At 37.3% G+C, this 19,689-nt stretch overlaps 1 long non-coding RNA gene across 1 annotated transcript; it reads left to right on the forward strand.

Annotated features, from left to right (window-relative positions):
- Positions 1-336: 336 nt before the first annotated feature.
- On the forward strand, positions 337-12,191 carry LOC140895311 (uncharacterized). Its single transcript, XR_012154165.1, has 3 exons — positions 337-459; positions 11,221-11,311; positions 12,060-12,191. It is a non-coding gene; the product is annotated as an uncharacterized LOC140895311 (long non-coding RNA).
- Positions 12,192-19,689: the final 7,498 nt, after the last annotated feature.

Here is a 19,689-nt window from a genome sequence, read left to right on the forward strand (position 1 = left end):
ACAACACTCCTGTGAGTTAAGGATTTTTATCCCAGTTTTACAGGTTTCATTATGGATTCACAATCCACAAAAACACCCTCACCAAAACTGTACAAGTGTTTACTGTCCACCAGTACAACTGTGAAATAAACATCGGGTGTCTTAGGAACAATCCCGTCCCGGTAATTCTTGAATTCTTTAAAAAATACATACTTACCTACTGCAAACTAATGAATTAAATAAGGCATACAATAACACTATGAAAGTCTTCAGCATTGTAGTAAACATAAAATACAATGAAATACATGAATTTTAAAGCAAAAAAGTATAATTCTTTAATATTTTATTTAGGTTATACAAAATGTTCATAGTGTTTTCGGCAATCAACATGATCTCGTCCGCGAATCTGAGGTGGTTTAACTGCTCTCCATTGACGCTGATTCCACCCTTCCAGTTCATCCGCCTCATTACCATTTTGAGGTAGGCTGTGAAGAGTTTCAGTGAAACCATGTCTCCTTGCTTCACACCTTTTTTGACCGGGATGTGAAGGGGAGTGTTGAACAGAGTCATGTCCATAGTGCAGTCAGAGTTTGCTGCCGGCAATAGTGTATGGCAGCAAAACATGGGCGCTGATTAAGATAGAGGAGCAACAACTTTCTGTCACAGAGAGGGCAATGGGAAGAAGAATTCTGGGGATTTCAATCCATGACTGAGTCCTCAGTGAAGTGATCAGAAAGCAAAGTGGAGTGCAGGACGTTATAGTTGAAAGCAGGTACAGTAAAATCTGATGGGCTGGTCATATAGTTAGGCTCACTGACAATCAATGGACTGCAGCTGTCACCAAGTGGTACCCACGGGGACTGAAACAACCACTCAGCTGACTCCAAAGAGATGGGAAAATTTTATTGTGAAAAGGCATGGCGACACATGGAGAAGGAAGGCCAGGATAAGAGAAGAGAAGGTGTGTTGTGATTGGTGCAATCTATCTGAGGGCTGACGGACCAATCGATCAAAGTGATCAAGGTGATTAAAAATTTTTGTTTTACCTGTTAACTATTGCTATGGTATCAAAAGTATCTATTAAGTCATTGATATTTGTCCAATGAGTGCTTGAAGCATAAATGCAGTGGTCCTCAGAAACACTAAAGGAGCCATATTTCTCAAAGGAGCTAAAAGAACATAGGAAATGTTGCTTGTAATGTCTTTTATACCTCATTTTATGTTCATTTTGTGCAAAAGGAATCTGCTGATGTGAAAAAAAGGAAATGTTAATGAATTCTTCGGCTGCCTCAAAACATTTGCCACTTACAAAAGTACAAAATTTCCAAATCTTTCAGGTTAACAACTCGAGATGTGAGGAACAAGAGATACGGTAGAATTAGCACAGAGAACTATAACTGCAGGGAAGTGCCAGGAATTTCCAGCTATGCTGATTTATACCAGCCAAAGACTTGGAGTGTATTCTCTCTGTGGTTTATATACCTTCTCCAGTTCTCCCAGTCTTTCAAGGGAGCAGTTACGCATTTTCCAAATATAAAAGAATAGGTTGAGAAACTAGTTAATGCAAAGTCAGCTTTGCACAGCATCCTCATTCTTAGTACTTCAGTCTAGCCATGAATTAAAAAAGAAAAACACAATGAAAATTTTGTTGCTGTTGTTTACTATGTGTTTCTGAAGTGCTAAGGGGACGAGCTTAAGCTCTTCAAAAAATTTTGTCCTAGAAAAGCAAAATTATTGTTCCTTGATGGGAAAACTATTAAATTCAATACTTTAAGCATAAATGACCCTGGCAATAAAAGAGAAAAAAAAAGCAATAATTGGGAAGCTTGTTTGATGAAAATGTGTTTCCTTTACATTGTATTTCTAGAGGCAGTTCATGAACTATTCATGTTAATGGCTATTTTGCATGTATGACCTTAACATAAAACTACCAACTGATATTTTATCAACTAAAACAATAGCTGTATTGACTTTCTACTCCTAAGGTGTGTCTACACTTAAGCAGCATGTGGAGTACAGACATTGCATCCAGGTATTGAAGTTAGACTGATTGGTCTATAATTCCGCTTTGTTCCCCTTTCTAAAGGTAGATATTATGTTTGCACTCGTGTCCTCTGGGAACTCAATCATCCTCCTTGAGTTCTCAAAAATGATCACTAACAGTTCAAAGATTGCTCAGCTAATTCCTTAAGTACCCTAGAGTGACTTTCATAGACCCTGCCAACTTGAATACATCTAACGTATGCAACTTGTTCTTTCCCTATTTTGGCTTGTCTTGGCTTGTCCCTATTGTGTTTCTTCCTCCATGTTGTTAATATTGTGTTAAACATATGGTCACAGTTTACCTTTTTAGTGAAGTCTGAAGCAAAATAGGCATTAAACACCTTAGCCTTCTTGATATCTTCGGTTATTAGCTCTCCTTTCCTGCAAAGTAGAGGACCCATGCTTTCCTTTGTCTTCCTCTTGCTCCTAATGTACTTATAAAACCTCTTCTTATTGCCTTTTATGTCTCTTGCTAGTTATAACTCATCTACCTAAAGAGGTAGAAGATTAAAACATGTGGAGACAAATATATCCTCTTGATGCACACCAAAGCTAATTAAAAATAAATTCTAATTTGCTGTGTTATCTAGACTGTAGACCAATTCATGCAGATGTTTGTAAAATGCGAAAAATCTATTCTCTGTGGGAAGATCCATATTTTGCCAACTGTGGGAAAACTATTGTCCAAGTGCATTGTAAGCTAAATTACTTAAATAGTGACACCTTCATTGTTGAGGTACAATTTGCAAATTCCAGGTATAATCAAGGCCCTCTGAGAATTGCCTCTTTTACATTATAGTGATACAATGTCAAATCATGAATAGGAAGCTTAATAAATCCCTTTGTTTATACATTATATTAGACATTATATCAACGTTAGCTTATTAGCTTTTCTTTTAAAATAACAGTGTAAGCATTAATTTTGCAGTCTGATAATACTTCTGTGTAGAGAAAAATATTTTCTTCTAACATTTAAGTTTTTAAAGGAATTTGTTTTCACTGTATTCTGTTTGTTTTTTGTGTTTGTTTTCTGCAAATATTTTAGTAAATGCATTTACTGATAGTAATGTTTATGTAAGCAATTACTTTTACGCAAATATTGTTGAATATTCAGTGAATGCAAATTTTAAATTTGTATTCAGACGTATTCATACCGGAAACCTGATCCTAAGAATTAAATTCATCCTATCGGTGAACATGAACATATCGTATGATCTGTGTGTCCGGTCAAAGCAACTCAATTTTGAAATTTGAACACCTGCAATGAATTTTATGAATAATTTCAAATACAGAATTAATTTAAAAATAAACATTCTGTTTGCAAGCAACTCACTAACAGAAAAAGAGTTATTAGACACTGAATTAATTGTTCTCCCAGCTCTACTCCTATATCACTCTGTACCCGATGATATCTGGCTTTTTTCCTCAGTGGCAATGCTAATTTATTGATTATTGTTAGATTTTACCAACAGCTCACAAGGATAATCATCACTGCTAGCCATTTATAACACGCAGGAGGAATTCCAGGCCTATTGACATCATTAACAAAACTGCCATTTATTTCAGTGGGGCCAGGATGTCACAGTTAGTATCTTGCAGCATCTTTCGAACTGTATATTTTGGCTTGGGTAGCTCCAATCCCAAATGGGAAAAGAAAGACCCTTGGAAGATAAGTTTGGCATACAGAAGAAAAACCTCTATAACCACTAAATTGGCCCGCCTAATGGATAACAAACATGATTTTACTCTCCCACTCTGCTGTATTAAAATAAACAACACAAAGAATTTATCTGCTGCCAAAAGTTATGAATATTTCAGAACCCTCAAGTTATTTATCAGCAAATACCTTTCTTCTTTGCTTTATATTAAGGATAAGATCTGAATATGTGAGATCATGATAGCAAGTGCTGTGATGTATAAAAAGGAAGAAGAACTGTTGGGGGTCAACATTGTTAGGTTGCAAGGCCTCATTGCTAGGTTCAGAATGAGGTCTGGAGGCAACGCACTACCAGAAAGGGGCTCCAAGTTTGAGACACTGCTCTTGGTCCTTTTCTTCTGGGTAGAGAGTTTCTGAGAGGGCTGCAAAGGCAGAATATTCAACCTCTGGGGAAAGGGAGTGCCTTGTGTTTGTCATTTTGCCAACTCAGGAACAGCAATGATAGATTTTAGATGGAGTCATATCCAGGCTTCCCTAATTCTAAGGAACTCTGGCCAGAGTTTAGACTGATGGTGTTAAATACAGAGTAAGAATAGGAGTAGGGGATTCTTCGGGCTGCAGGTGGTTCAGAGAACACTTGGCAGGTTAGAAAAGAATAAATAATAAAAATCATTTTTGCACATAGGTACAAGACAATTCTGAGTACATCTCCCTAGATAAGTAACTACAGTGTGAATGACTCTCCAACTTCAAAAAACATGTCTAAAGGCAGACTCACTAATTGATCTCTTCTTTGTCAATTTCTATTAATGGATAGTTCCTATTTTTTTTATTATATTAACAATTGTTGAAACCTCTAAACAGTAACATAAAGTTGTAGTTTTATGATTTGTTGCTCCATTTCCTGATAGACCTTCTATCTCCCATACTCAAGCAATGCTTCTTTTGCCATTAGCACCAACAGATAATTATGTCTGCTATCTTGCAATATATGTAACGTAGTTCAAACTAGACTTAGATGAAAAGAACGATGTTAGAAGTTTAAAAATGTGTCTGAAGTTTATAATAAGCCTTTCCTCATAGTTGCCTAACACTAATGAGCCAATAAGGAGGATCAAAAGCTAGAGAGCACAATTCTCTGAGGCTACCAGGTCCTTTCACCTGACACTTGACAACTTACTCTAAAGGAACATAACTGGTCACTTTGATCATTGGTTAGTTGATCACTTTTCCCTCAAGTACCTACTCAGAATAGCAAATCTTACTTTCTATTTTTGTGACTGTTGAAGGAGTTCTTGTCTGCCACTGCAGTTTTTAGTCTTTACTGTAATATGCATATTGATTTTAATGGGACTACTCATGTTGTTAAATTTAGACATGTGTTTAATTATCCGAGTGAACCGGAGTCTCAATAGCTTAGAAAATCTTAGCCTTAGTATGCACTTCATATCCCAGGGATCTTTGGTGAAATACTGGCCCCACTGAAGTTGATGGGAGTTTTGCCACTGACTTTAATGAGACCAGGATTTCACCCCCTGCATTTCTCTCTTTCTTTCATGATTTAATCTAACAGAAGTTTGCTGTCAATTTAAAACAAAAAATGTTTTTTATAATTTTTTGTTAAAAAAATAAAAGGAATAATAAGTTAACATTGAGAAGAAACAGGATTTTGGCTGAAGGCAACCTTGGAACAGCTCTGATCTGGCAATGCTAGCTGCATTATGGCTTTTCCCCTCCATGCTGTTCTTCTTATCAAGTACTTATTTACAGCTCAGTAAAAATATCAGCTGTGGACATTATGAGCAGAATGTGAACGAGCAATTTTTTCGTATAACATGATTCATTTGGTATAGAATAAAAATATACACATTTGCCCAATCTTTGCTTCCACCTGCCACATGTCCCCATACAACTAATATACAGACCATCTATTACATTTTTATGATCTTTTTTAAGAGGTCGGAAGATATGAATAGTTCTGGAAGGTGGTAATGGAAAATGGAGTTTTTCACACTGGTTTGGAAGCAGTCTAGGTCATTAGTGACTAAAACTTATCATCTGACATCTACTCAGTGGTCTAGATGAAATAATGTGGTAGTCTCTTAGTTAAGCTCCTTTTGAATAAGTTTCAGAGTGGTAGCCATGTTAGTCTGTATCAGCAAAAACAATGAGGAATCCTTGTGGCACCTTAGAGACTAACAAATTTATTTGGGCATAAGCTTTCGTGGGCTAAAACCCACTTCATCAGATGCATGGAGTGGAACATACAGTAGGGAGGTATAAATACACAGCATATGAAAATTGGGAGTTACCTTTCCAAGTGCGGGGTCAGTGCTAACAAGCCAATTCAATTAAGGTGGACGTGGGCTATTCTCAACAGTTAACAAGAAGGGATAGAAATCACTTTTGTAGTGTTAATGAGGCCAATGTAAACAAGGTGGCCCATTTCAAACAGTTGACAAGACGGTGCGAGTATCAGCAGGGGAAATTAGTTTGTGTAGTGACCCATCCACTCCCAGTCTTTATTCAGGCCTAATTTGATGGTGTCCATATCACATCATGTGCCAGCAATGCCCCTCTGCCATGTACATTGGCCAAACCAGACAGTCTCTACACAAAAGAATAAATGGACAGAAATCTGACATCAGGAATTATAACATTCAAAAACCAGTAGGAGAACACTTCAATCTCCCTGGTCACTCTATAACAGACTTAAAAGTGGCAATTCTTCAACAAAAAAACTTCAAAAACAGACTCCAATGAGAAACTGCAGAACTGGACTTAATTTGCAAACTGGACACCATCAAATTAGGCCTGAATAAAGACTGGAAGTGGATGGGTCGTTACAAAACTTAATTTCCCCATACTAATTTCCCCCTACTGTTACTCACACCTTCTTGTCAACTGTTTGAAATGGGCCACCCTTATTACCACTACAAAAATGATTTTTCCTCCCTTGGTATTCTACTGTTGAGAATAGCCCACTTCCACTGTAATTGAATTGTCTTGTTAGCACTGACCCCCCCACTTGGTAAGGCAACTCCCCATCTTTTCATGTACTGTGTATATATATACCTGCTATAGTATTTTCCAATCCATGCATCTGATGAAGTGGGTTTTAGCCCACGAAAGCTTATGCCCAAATAAATTTGTTAGTCTCTAAGGTGCCACAAGGACTCCTCGTTGTTTTTGTGAATAGGTAACTCCATTGCAAAAACTATTATAGCAGTTGGAACCACTACAGCGGTCTTTGCAAAGATGCTAAGGACAGCGAAGGCATGGGTGAGGGACTACCTCCCATAGCAGAAGGTGGGTCCCATACATCAAGAGTTCAGCAGAGCAGTGTGGGGAAGGTTGACTGTGATGAATTAGTTCAGTGTATAAATAACAAACACTTCAGTAAATGTAGCACTCATGGATCTATGTAAAAAATACAAATCACTTCTAAATTAGATAGTTCAAATCCATGTAAAAATACCACGTATAGCTCTCTATCATCTAGATCAATAGTTCTCTCTGAAAAAAGAGAAAATAAACCTTTTCTTGATACTTGACGATAATGATAAATACCAAGAATTATTCTGTGACTAATTAGTATAACATCATGAACATTTATCCTCTTTATATATATATATATATATATATATATATATATAAAATAAAAATTGCTAGACATTTTCTGAACTCTTTGGAGGATAAGAAGATGGGATGCAGAATCAACACCCTGTCAGTAGCCATATTTGTTGTCAACCACTGAACAAGAAAACCAGTAACTAATCACTTTTGCACTCTAAACGCAGAGGCTACTGAAGTAAGAGAGAACCTTTAACTAGATTTGGACAACAATAGCATATCCATATCTCCAGACATTAACTTCTAGATCTTGAATCATAAGTTTACTGAAGCTGGGACAAAAAATATGCAAAAGTATCAAGCCAGGACAGTGAACATATATTACACAAAATGGAGTCTATAAACTGTAAAAACTTAATTTTAAACAAAACCACTATAATCTGAGAAGGTAGTATGTTTAGTAACTAACTGCCCATTATAATTTTTGCTGTTAGTGGTAAACCATATGTTATTTTTCAAACAATTTATGGTTTTGCAATAGCTTTCCCAGGGGAAAAAAGGGGCATCCGTTATACAAGTACGGTGCACTCTGATTTAGGCTCAGATAAACTATTCTTTTGTAATGTAAGAAACAGTTGGGAGAGAAATATAAGAAATGTTGGGAGAGCCAGATTCCATCTTTTTAAACCTTCAGTCTTCTAGAAATTATAGTGGTAAGTTACCAAAGTTACTATCATTCTAAAAAAGGAAAAGTATAATCATCACCCAAATTATAAAGTTAATCAATTTAATGTATGCCCCATGTAAACAGCAGTGAAGTCTTATTAGCACATGTGTTCCCTAGCTATGAATTTATAGTTATTTTAGCTATTGGCATGGCTGAACATATGACATATATCTTATCTCAGTGTCTTCATGCCAAATAACAGAATTTATCAGCAACCAACTAATTTCAAATTATGTGACAATTATAATTTATGCAATCACTTGTCACAATGAATATTCTGACATGTTAGTACATTTGTTGCTGCAAGCAGAGAGCATGGCTACGTAAGATAGCATACTTTGTATTATTATTATTTCTTAACTGTACATCATTAGATATTCATTATACACTGGGCCAAGACAAATGTTTGTTATTTGTAAAGAGAATTTTTTCCCCAGTAAGGCCCAAATCATGGCCAGACACATGAGGCAGTGCAGTGGAGGCGGAATGGGGTAAAGGGTTGTGCAAATCCTCTCGACTTCCTGGCTACTAGGCCTAAATAAAAGCTGGTCAGAACTGCTACTCCGGTGCACAAGGGAGTAAACAAGGGCTGCTACTGATATGTAGGAGCAACTTGAGCAAAAAGGGGCAGGGAAGGTGGGGAGTAGGTACAGACTCCACAGGTGTGGTCCATTTTAGTGGTCATAGAATCATAAGATTGTAAGCATCTTTCACCCAATCTGAACAGAGTGAACAAAAATCTTCCCAAAAAGCCAAACAAACCATTTCCAAAAGGCTTTAGGCATATCCACCATTTAGCATCAATAATAAATGGGACTACTATACTTGTGTGAATATGTACTTCGCAACATGAGTAACTGTTTCACAATTGGGCCTGTGGGGATCCTTTAAGATGAAGGACGTTATATCAGAATAAGAGAGGATCAGTCTTTCTTAAACATTATTTATCTTTTGTATTTATAGAACATAATATAATGCTACAAAGCTCAGTTTTTAACACAAATCAACTTATAATACTCTGGAATTGCAAATATTTTGTTCTACCCACTAATTCACATAGTTTTTCAATATTTTGGGAATAAATATTTGTGATACACTTATTTTTAAAGATTTTTTTAACTAATCATATTTTGGAGTGGTCCTTTCTCCTGGTTTCTGTTGCTCACAACAACATGAGTACATTGGCTGGAGACGCTATGTCTGTTTCGTTCTAATAGTCTTTCCTGATGAGCCAGCACTTTCAGCTTTTAATTGCACACTTTTAATTCCCTTCAATATTATTCCCTGATATTACATGCTGATTGGCTGCCAATGTAGCATCAATTCTGGCCTAAGCAGATAAGGGAATTCCAGTAGCAGCATCAAAGCGAGGCTGGTAGAAAGATATCAAAAATATAATTGAGTGCACGCAGGTAGATTTTGCATAAATACACAAATAGCTACAACAGGCAGATTAGCAGGTTTTTTGCCTTCCTCTGCCTCATGAGGTCAGTTGCAGGTTTAAACTATTGTACATGGTGCATTCTCTGTAGCTTAAAGTCATTAAACCATGATTTGAAGACTTCAGTAACTCAGCCAGGTTATGGGTCTATTACAGGAGTGGGTGGTGAAGTTTGTGGCCTGTAATATCCAGGAAATCAGATTAGATTATCATGATGGTCCCGTTTGACCTTAAAGTCTATGAGTTAATTCTCTAGGAATTAAGTGACAAATGTTGTTAGATCAACAATCAATAATACCATTCATTTTGTGCTTCTCTTAATTAAATGCTCACTAGGTGACACTCTTATCTGATAAATTCCCCAAGCTTTAAGATTAATTCATGGCACTAGTCTTGCTGAGAACACTTTTAAGTGAGCTGATTTCAACCCCTAGATACTGAGTTGGTCATAGGTCATCTTTGCCTGTCCTTCCAAAGAGTTTAAAACAAATATTAACCTACGAAATACAATAATCTATGAAGCATGATTTATATTTTACGTTAAATTTCACTTGAGAATATTAGTCTTTGTTTGAACGAGGAGTTGAATGTTTTCATGTTCGGGTGTGCTTGTAGGAAAGCAGAAGTTAACTACAAGCAGAGCTGATACACTATTTAAAGAAAATACTCGAACACTTTCATAATGTTCCAATTACAGTCTGCTATTGTTTGTTCATTTATTTATAATGCATTATTTGTGAGTATTTGGAGAACCATGAAATGTTAATACATACAGAAAGTTTAATGGATTTTGCATGAATTTGTCCAAAAACACTTAACGGATGTGGATTATGCACTATTTGTCATTTGTTATTCTCTAATTTTAGAAATTTGCAGACATCCAGTCAGAAGCAGAAACAGTACAATGTGACTCAGGTGACTAACACCACAACACAACACAACCATCAAGAAGGAATAAACAATTGTCCGAGGGAGCAGTTACAAATGATCCACAGGCTAAAGATTTTTCATCAAATACGTTGCCAGAAATTAGGTTTGGTTCATGAACAATTTATGAAGAAAAAGGGGGGCTAAATGCACAGTAAATATTATTCTGAGTTAATAATATGACCAGCTTCTAACTGCAGCTATTATATTCAGCTTGCTGGGGGTGGGGAAGGGAGAAGGTGCTTAGCATACTCTCTTGGGAGTCAATCTGACAAGGGGCTCCTTACCCTCTCATTCTGATTTAATGATGCTAGAGTCTCATAGGAGAGGTGAGTGGTGTGCAATGGACCTTGCCAAAACCTTGAAGACTCCAGTAATGAAGTTTAGAGTTTATAGTAGGTCATTGCACAATATGAAAGCAGTTGTGGCAGATACGTTTGGCTGAAGCCATGGAGAAAGGGATTCTACTATCAGAAATGAAAGGTGCAAAAAAGAACACAAATACTAATAAAAGGGCAAAATTAGCTCATCCTGTGGGTTACCCTATTAATATTAAATTATTTGACATTAGTTTCACATTTCAAATTACAAACCATGAAATCAGTTGGAAGATCTAAAAGATTTTCCCAGGCAAGGAATTTCCCTGCTTGCAAGTTTTAAATAGCTTTAGATGATTGCTTTCATCTGTCTTTCTTTTCCTGATACTATCATAGCCATCATAGCTATTTCCAATAACCTCTTAAAGAGCAAGTCAAACACTAAGAGTTTTTTAAAATCTAATGCTGGACTCTAGCTATCATTGTTTGGAAGGAAGTGCTGCTTAAGCTGTGAGCTATACTTAGTACTGTGGGCCAATTTTCTCATGTCTTTTAGAGTTGCAAAGAACCACCTGCCTGAACTTGACAGGAAGCCAGAAAACAACTGTTTGATTTACACCCACCACTTCCATACGAGCTGTGGGAATGTAAGCTTAACTAGTATTTTCTTATACAAAAGATCCTGAGAACCACGATTTTTCAAAAGATACCACTCGGAAAGAACTATTAAATACACTTTCTGCCCCCAACATTCTAAACATATGACAAGGATATAATGGCCTTAAGGAAGTGCTTGTTTTTTTCCTCATAATACTTATGACATGTTAATATTTGGTTTAGACAAGAAGTAATGTAATGTATTATTTAATAGCTGGGTTCTAATCACTTAAGGCCTGATCCAACCCCTGTTGGCGTATATGGCAAGTCTTCAGATCCTGGATTGGACCATTAGATAGCTAAGTACAATCAAAGGCATTTAAATCATCCATCTCTAAAAGAATTTGCATGTGACTTCTTTACGTGTATTAGCTAATAAATGATGTCATACCTCTGTTTTATAGATACTTATGGAAATGTATGGGCTAATTTATGGAGAATTATTGAGTAGTATCAAGAAAACTGTAAATTATTCCCTTTGAAGAAGAAATACAGCAACAATAAGATAAAGACCCTAGAAATGAGAGAGAAAAATAACATGGTAACTCAATGTCACCAATGAAATATTATGTTAGAAACATACTTATATAGTGCCTTTCATTCTTAAAGAACCCAAGTACTTAAAATATGAATCAGATTAATACACAAACCAGTGCAACACTTACTCCTGGGGAAATTCTGCACCACTGCATGCGCGCATAATTAATGAGTCACACATATTTTTAATTTTTTGCACAGAAAAAAGCTTCTGCTGAAAAGTTGTTATAGTTCTGCCTTTTGCCCACCAGAGGGCTCTGTGGCGCTAGACTACAGCAGCCACTACCAACCAGCTAGGGAAGAGAAAAAGCCTGCCTTCTTCACAGGGCCTGTTGGACCAGGTAAGAGACGGGGCTATAGGGAGACAGACAGCGTGGGTATGGGCAGGGCGGAGGGTCAGACAGGGGCTCCAAGTTTACACCCAGGCTCCTTCTGAGCAACTATTTCCCTCTCCCTCAGCTCCACCATTACTCCGACTCCCCAGAGCCTTTGCACTGTTTCGGGGGGTGGGGGGGTTTGTGGGAAATATGGTTCTGTATTCTAGTTTAAATGAATTATTACTTAGAGTTCTGTATTAATATGCCTAGTAAGAAATCTATTTGTCAAAAAACATTTTATGAATCTTTTTTTTGTTTGTTTGTATTATTACAGGCATACTTGCTGACAGGTATTTTGAAATAAATGACCAAAAATAATTGAAACTGGTGTGATTATATTGTGTTATTTTGACAAATAAAATATGCAGAATTTTAAAATATTGTGTGCAGCATTTTAATATTTTGTTGCAGAATTTTTAATTTAGAAGTAAACACTCATGAGACACAATTCCCCCGATCTTTGCAGTGTTCATAGGGAGCCTATATGTTGCACAATCCACAGCACAATTCCTCCTCTTCACTCAGCCTGCTCAATGGCTAGGGCAGAAGAGACCTTTTGGAATTGTTTGTAGCCCATTGATATTAGGTGGAATCAGTGCCTAGTTCAGCAGTGATTCAGCAGGAAGAATCACCAATACCACTTGCTACTGCAGAACCTGAGTTTTCTTTGGAAGTCTCCCATTCAGATATTGGCCGAGTATGAGCCTCTTTGTGATCTTGGACTACAGGCCAAGAAGGTTTGCTTAAAAACTGGGACTTCCACTTTAGGAATTCCAGGAAACTTCCTGACACAGAGGAAGTTGGGTGTTGGTAGATATACCCATGACGCTCCTAAAACAGAACTTTATTTGAGCACTCTGAAGCCTTAAGACTCATCCTGCTTTACTGTCACATTTCCAAACAATTCACTATGTGTGAAATAGAGAGTCAAACAGAAGCTGTACAGCAGCATAAGCCTCATAGAATCAATAAATTTATCACAACAGCACCACTCTTGGTTCTTGCCCCATTTAATATGTAAAAGTCAACAAGAAAAATAGGTCAATGGGGGATGTGAAACAGCCAGGGCATTGGGAAGACTCTTGGAGTCAGCACCCGAGGAATGAAACCACAGGGGTCATCCGGTCTTTGGGAGAGAAAATGATGAGTTTTGAGAAATACAAGGACAAGACGACATTTTCTTATCCATTCACTGAGGACACGCCTTGAGGGGAAGTGGGTATTCATGAAAAGTTGGATCCTGGTTTTGACTAAAAACCCAACAGCTCTGTCAGGGGCAAAGAATAGGTGGAGCCATAGCTCTGGCACCAATCTCCAATGAGGCAAAGATCTGGCTGGCCACATGGGTGGGGACAATGATGCACCCTTAATGCAGTGTAGCAATGTATACATCCCCAATGTGCACTGGGCAGCTAGAGTTGGCATACTAATGCTGCTTCTCTGAGAAAAAAAGGTCTCCTGTGCTCCTGGTAGATACTGTGGTACTCCAGGTGATCTTCAGTGGTGCAACCCTGGTAATCACTTAGCAAGAGTCAGTATTCTAATGAAGGAGAAGAGATTATAGAGACTGATTTTAACCATTCATGACTATAGCTGATCCTTCAGTATTAGAGTGGGAGCATACTGACAGGGGAGTTTGGCGAAATTTTCACTGATGATGATGATGTCCACAGCATACCTGTTCTGCCATTCTTTGAGAACTATCAATCTGGCATGTTTTGTCACCATTAGATTATTTTAACGTAAAAAATAAAGAAAATTATAAATGTGAAGATGTTAATAATTATAGGACATGATGCTTTTAGTTATTATTTTATGCTCATAGTATTACACTTCCTTTGTAAAATTAAACGGATAATTTATGGAATTCTAGTCGTATGTAATCATTCTAACTGAGCTCAGCCAAACTACTTAACACTGCTTGGTATTTACAACTAACCAATATGTCTTAATATTGAAATATGTTGATGGAAATTTAACTGCAGTGTTTCCCTTTGTAGTCATATCTCCAATCCTAGGGAGCTAATGCTATACCTTAACTGCTAAATAAATCCTTGGCATTCCAAAGATCAAGATTTTAATAATCACGAAGTGCCTTTCAAAATATTAGTGTCAGGAGATAAGTAGATGTTTTCTGCAGTTCACAGAATTTTCTATAAATCTCTAAGTATCCCCAGACCAACCTCTTTACTTATTTATTTATGTTTCACAATCAAGATGTTGTTATTACTGAATTATAGGCAATAAGCCAGATCCTCCTACCTCACTGTGGCCCGAGGGGGAAAAAATCTCTGATTTCAGCTATCTAATAACTGAAGAGTAATTGATTTAGCAGTTTTAGCTCACAGCGGTCCATATTTCATTCCAGTCTTAAAACTGTGATAATCCTGTTTTTTACGAGATCAGGTGATTGAGAGATATTTAGTTATAATCTATCAAACACAAGTAGCATTCTCAGCTATTGCTAAAATGATGCATTTAGGTATACGTACCAATGTTCTTTTGGTCATGAACACTTCATTTATACCTAAGGTTATCTAAACATATTGGAACTGACATCTTATAAAAATTTAACATCATAGTGGATACCTATGTACAGATAATTCAGGGAATGTACCATGGACACATACAGTATTTAAAGAACATTCTAGCTTGAGAATAAAACCATGTATATGGATTTTACAAAGTAGAAACTATATAATTTAGTAATGCAACTTTTATCATAAACATGCCCATAGCAATAATACAGTGAGGTCTCATTATGTTTGTAATTTTCTTTATCGTAACATATATGACTAAATACATGTGATGCCTAGGAGATATTAAATTCTTATTGCAACGGTAACAGTCTGTTATTCTGTTCTGAAATACTTGATGAATCCAATACCAAAATATTACAGCATCTCCAAGCTCAAATATTCAAACATTTTAATGAATTCTAAATTGCTTTTAAATTCAAACATATTCACACCTCTTTTGGTGGCTATTCCCTGAACATTTGTGCTAATGGATCTTTGATGACACATGTTTGGAAATGGCTATTATTTGTGAATACTTATATTTATATTACAAGTAAGGATATTCTTGCCAAAATATAGGCATTCACTATCACCCAGTCATGAAGTAGAAACAATGCCATGTGACTCAGGTGGTCAGTCAGACACCATGAATAATGAGTAGTCAAAGATATAGCCAAATTAAACTGTGGATGGACATCCTATGGGATGAAATATGCTCTACTTAGGTGTTTGACAATTGCAAACTAATAATTTCATAAAAATCAAAGGCTGCTGTGGAAGAGGAAAAGGTTGCATTCATCACATAAACTATTTGTATTAGAAGTTTATCCAGCTCTAGACATCTAGTCATGAAGAACTAGGCCTTGAATTTTCAGGAAGATGCATGGAAAAGTACATGCATACAACTCTGGAAGAGCATGGGCAAATCAGGGATGTCTGAATACCTGTGTACATGTACAATGCCAACTTGCATGCACCTATTAGGCACACTTTTTAAAAATCTTGGACCATGATATCCAAGTTATGATTTGTACTGATGGGTTCAGAAAAGCATCCAAAAGCTAACATGCATTCTGAAGTTCTCTGGAAGTCTTATGAGAACAAACTTTCTTCTGTGATTTCTGGTACATCCTGGTTTCATCCAGGTTGGAAATCCATAGTGTAAGCTCTTTTGCAGTTGTGCCTGGAAAACTATGCCTTCCTCTTCCCCCCTTGCATTTGTACATGACACTAGAGATCTGCTTGGGCCTAATTTTTAGGCCCGATCTGGACCCAAGTCCAACCAATCAGAGCCCAAACCTGAGAGGGTCGAGTTGTCCTCACCACTGCCAACTCCTGCCCCTGAGATTGTGCCAATTCCATAGCCAACTGAACTGAGCTTTAGAAGGTCTGGTTGATTTCTCACCCGACCCAGACCCAACACCTGTAGTAGGGTCCCACTGGGTTCAGAGCAGGTTGCAGTGATACTATTAGCTATTTGTCTGTGAGGCATTTGTAGCAAGACTACTCTGCCCTACTCCTACAGGGAGCAGATGCAACAAGATAAACCTGATCCTCATAAACACCTGCTGGGATGAGTTACAGTAAGACTGGGAGCCAGAGATGCATCTTTGAAATATTGGCAACTTCTACCTTAATTTCCTCCTCTACATGAGCAGAAGAGAAGGGAGAGGGGATAATCCCCTGCCCTGGAATGAAACAGTTAAGATCTATCATGCCTTGCCAACATTATAAGATTAGCACAAAGAAATACACTTAAAGAGGAGAAACTGTTATATTGTCTGTATTAAGGATTTACAGTCACTGACTTAGCTGAAACTGGGTAAATTCATACTTAATTTGTCTGTGGACAGAAAACTGCTATTCGCACTGGTGGAGCACTGCTTGAAACTGGGGTAAGCTCCATTCAGTGTACATATGAGGCTGATGAAGATTTATTATTTGTGTTACTGTAGTGCCTATGAGCCCCTGACATAAATCAAGACCCTATTGTGTTAAGCGCTGTTTGAACACAGAATAAAAGATGGTCCCTGGTCCAAAGAGATTACAATCTAAGGCTAAGGGTCGGAAAACAGGTGGATACAGCCAGGCAGACAGAGAGCACAGGAAGACAATGAGAGAGTATTGGTCAGCATGATAGGCAGTGGGCTCAACACACCAGCTGCCTAGCCATTGTCAAGGCTTTTTGTTTTGTTTTGGATTTTGTTTTTGTTTGTGTTATCATGGCGAAGAGGAGTTTTAAAGAGGGTTTTGAAGGAGGCTAATTGGGTCCTGTGGTTTGCGGGTGTTTCTGGGGATCTCTTCCCAAGAGTGCAGGGCAGAGTGGGAGAAAACATGAAGGAGCTTATTTGAAAATTTAATAAGTGGGAGAAGATGACTGGCAACATTGGCTGATTGGAGTAAGGCGTCAGCATCATGACGGAAAATAAGAGATGATAGATAGAGTGGGTATACCAAGAAGGGCCTTGAAAGCGAAGACAAGTAGCTTATGTTTGATCCAATGGAGAAAGGGGAGCCAGTGGCTGTGTGCAAAGAGAGGGGTGCCATAGTCAAAGCAGTGAGCTAGGAAAAATAGTGTATTTCCCTGTCTGCTCTGGGAGTTGCACCACTGCAGCTACACTGATGACTGGCCACCAGTGACCCTAAATGGTGGCAAATCAATGTAGCCAAGGCCTCTATTATAAGCAATTAAGTTATTTAAGAAAAGTAATGAAAATCCACTGAAATGTGTTGAAGCAATTCAGGACTTTCACTCCACATAAACAGAAGTTCACTACAACCAGGTTCACTATCAGTTTCATATACTGAAATAAATACAAATAATCAAATGTACATTTTGAAAAAATTATTAACTCATACTGGAGTATGATATTAAAACTAGAGTATCTGTGTGTGAAATGCTCCTAACACAATGCAATATGCATCCTGATTGTCCACACAAAATAATTTAGATCCTTAGATTGTGAGCTCTCCAGACATCCTATCTGAATGTTTGGAAAGCATATGATGCATAATATACAATACTATAAATAAATAATTTTAAAAGATTGAAACAATTATTCTCAATACTTTTATAAACTTCATACTTCAGTCATTTTAAATGGTTAGAACTTTTTAAGCCTTATCAGAGAATTTCTTATTATGTTTACTATGTGTCAGTAAAGTAATTGCTATTCAACTGATTCATACAGAATTCATGCATTTCCTTTATAACATAGGGAAAATAAAGATTAATCCCTCTATATCAGGTAAGCGGAAGAAGTCCTGTATAGTATTACTTATGAATAAATAATATTTCTGGATTTATGATTTTTGGTTACCATGTGTCAAGGAGAAATTCTCCCTCTTCATGAGAGATTTCAGACTCCTTCAAAGGTGTAACTCTCCTACAGGTGTTTTACAATAGCCATACTACTCTGGACTATGTTGTTGTTAGTCCTTATATGTCTGACAGGATCAGACCTGATCAATACTTGGAATGGAGAACTCTCAGAAAAGCCTATACATTGCAGGACATGGTATTGATCATCCAGTAGGTAGCATTCATATCCCTGAATCAATTCCAAACCAGTGCTGGGCACTTAGCTTCATGTCTCTACTGAAAGATGGAAAATGCTGCTGCCTAAGATCCCATCCACTTGCGGTCTTCACTTTTCTCAAGGTACTCTTTGTCAGTGTAATGTTGTTAGTTGTGGTGTGCTGATCAAATTCAAATGGGAAATTACAGTGCGTCAAATCCTGTTCCTATTGAAGTCAATCACAAAACTCCCATTGATTTAAATGGAAATGGGAAGAAACATATTTTACAAACACAATATCCCTCACGTAGCTTTGGTTACATAAGATAACCTTTACTTTTTCTATCCCAAACTATTAGATAGAATCATGTGCTGTTAAATACCTGCTCCCTTTCACTCCAGAGGCAGTTGTATTTTCTTGGTAGATGAAGTAATTCCCTATGCCATATATATTCTATACTTGGGATCATTGTTTGAAAAGTGCTACATTATTATACTGTCATTATTGTTACTATGACTGTAGAGAAATTCAGTATGTTGCTTCAAATTCTCAGTGACAACATGGCCCAGTTTGATGAGTGGTGATGGAGTCCTATCATAAACTTAGCAGTGTGGTCATCATTAAAATTGTTATGAACGTGCCATTGATATTCACACTATTCCCTACCTCAGCGGAGAATGTTTGGAAAATATGATCTGATACAATACTTTCCTTTTCCTCCCTCATGTATTAAAGTTTTTATATTGAGAGCTGGACCAGTAGTTCTTTCACATCAGACCTTCCCTTTTTGTGTCATGTGAGAACAACCTCAGAGTCAAGTAATACACAAAAAAGAGAAAATTCTCCCTTCACATATGCCCCAGGAAATTCCTTTGTTCATGCAAAGTTCATACTGACTTCGAATCAGTCGCACAGGGTGTGCCATAATCGAACCTTACAGAGAGAGAATTTTGGCTGAAATATATGTTGAGCCATCCTGACATGTTGGGTTTCTGCGCGCAATTTGAACAGAATTATTGATGAAGTCAGAGCAGGATTAACAAAACTGCTGATAGGGCCATGACTGTGAGCTCCCAAACTGTAGTAATCCCTCCTACTGTGAGGTATGACTGATGACTGGATGTTACATTTTGACCACTAGGGCTCCCTGAATCTTTGTTAATTTAAACCCTTACCATCATTCATCTGGCACTGTATGAAGGATATGAAAAAAATATGCCTTCTCAGTTAGGAACTCACTTCTATCAGTTGTCTACCAGACAGCAAGTCTATCAGTCTATTGGCCTTCAGGGTATGACGTAAGTCTTGTCTATTCTCTAGAAGCCTTATTCTCTAAGGCTTTTGCCTAAATGATTGATTCTGGTGGTGGTATGTAGTTTAGTGAGAGCTTTCTAGGGTTATGCATGTTATATTTTA

The sequence above is a fragment of the Lepidochelys kempii genome, chromosome 11 (genome assembly GCF_965140285.1).
Source record: "Lepidochelys kempii isolate rLepKem1 chromosome 11, rLepKem1.hap1, whole genome shotgun sequence".
Taxonomy (NCBI): Eukaryota; Metazoa; Chordata; order Testudines; family Cheloniidae; genus Lepidochelys; species Lepidochelys kempii.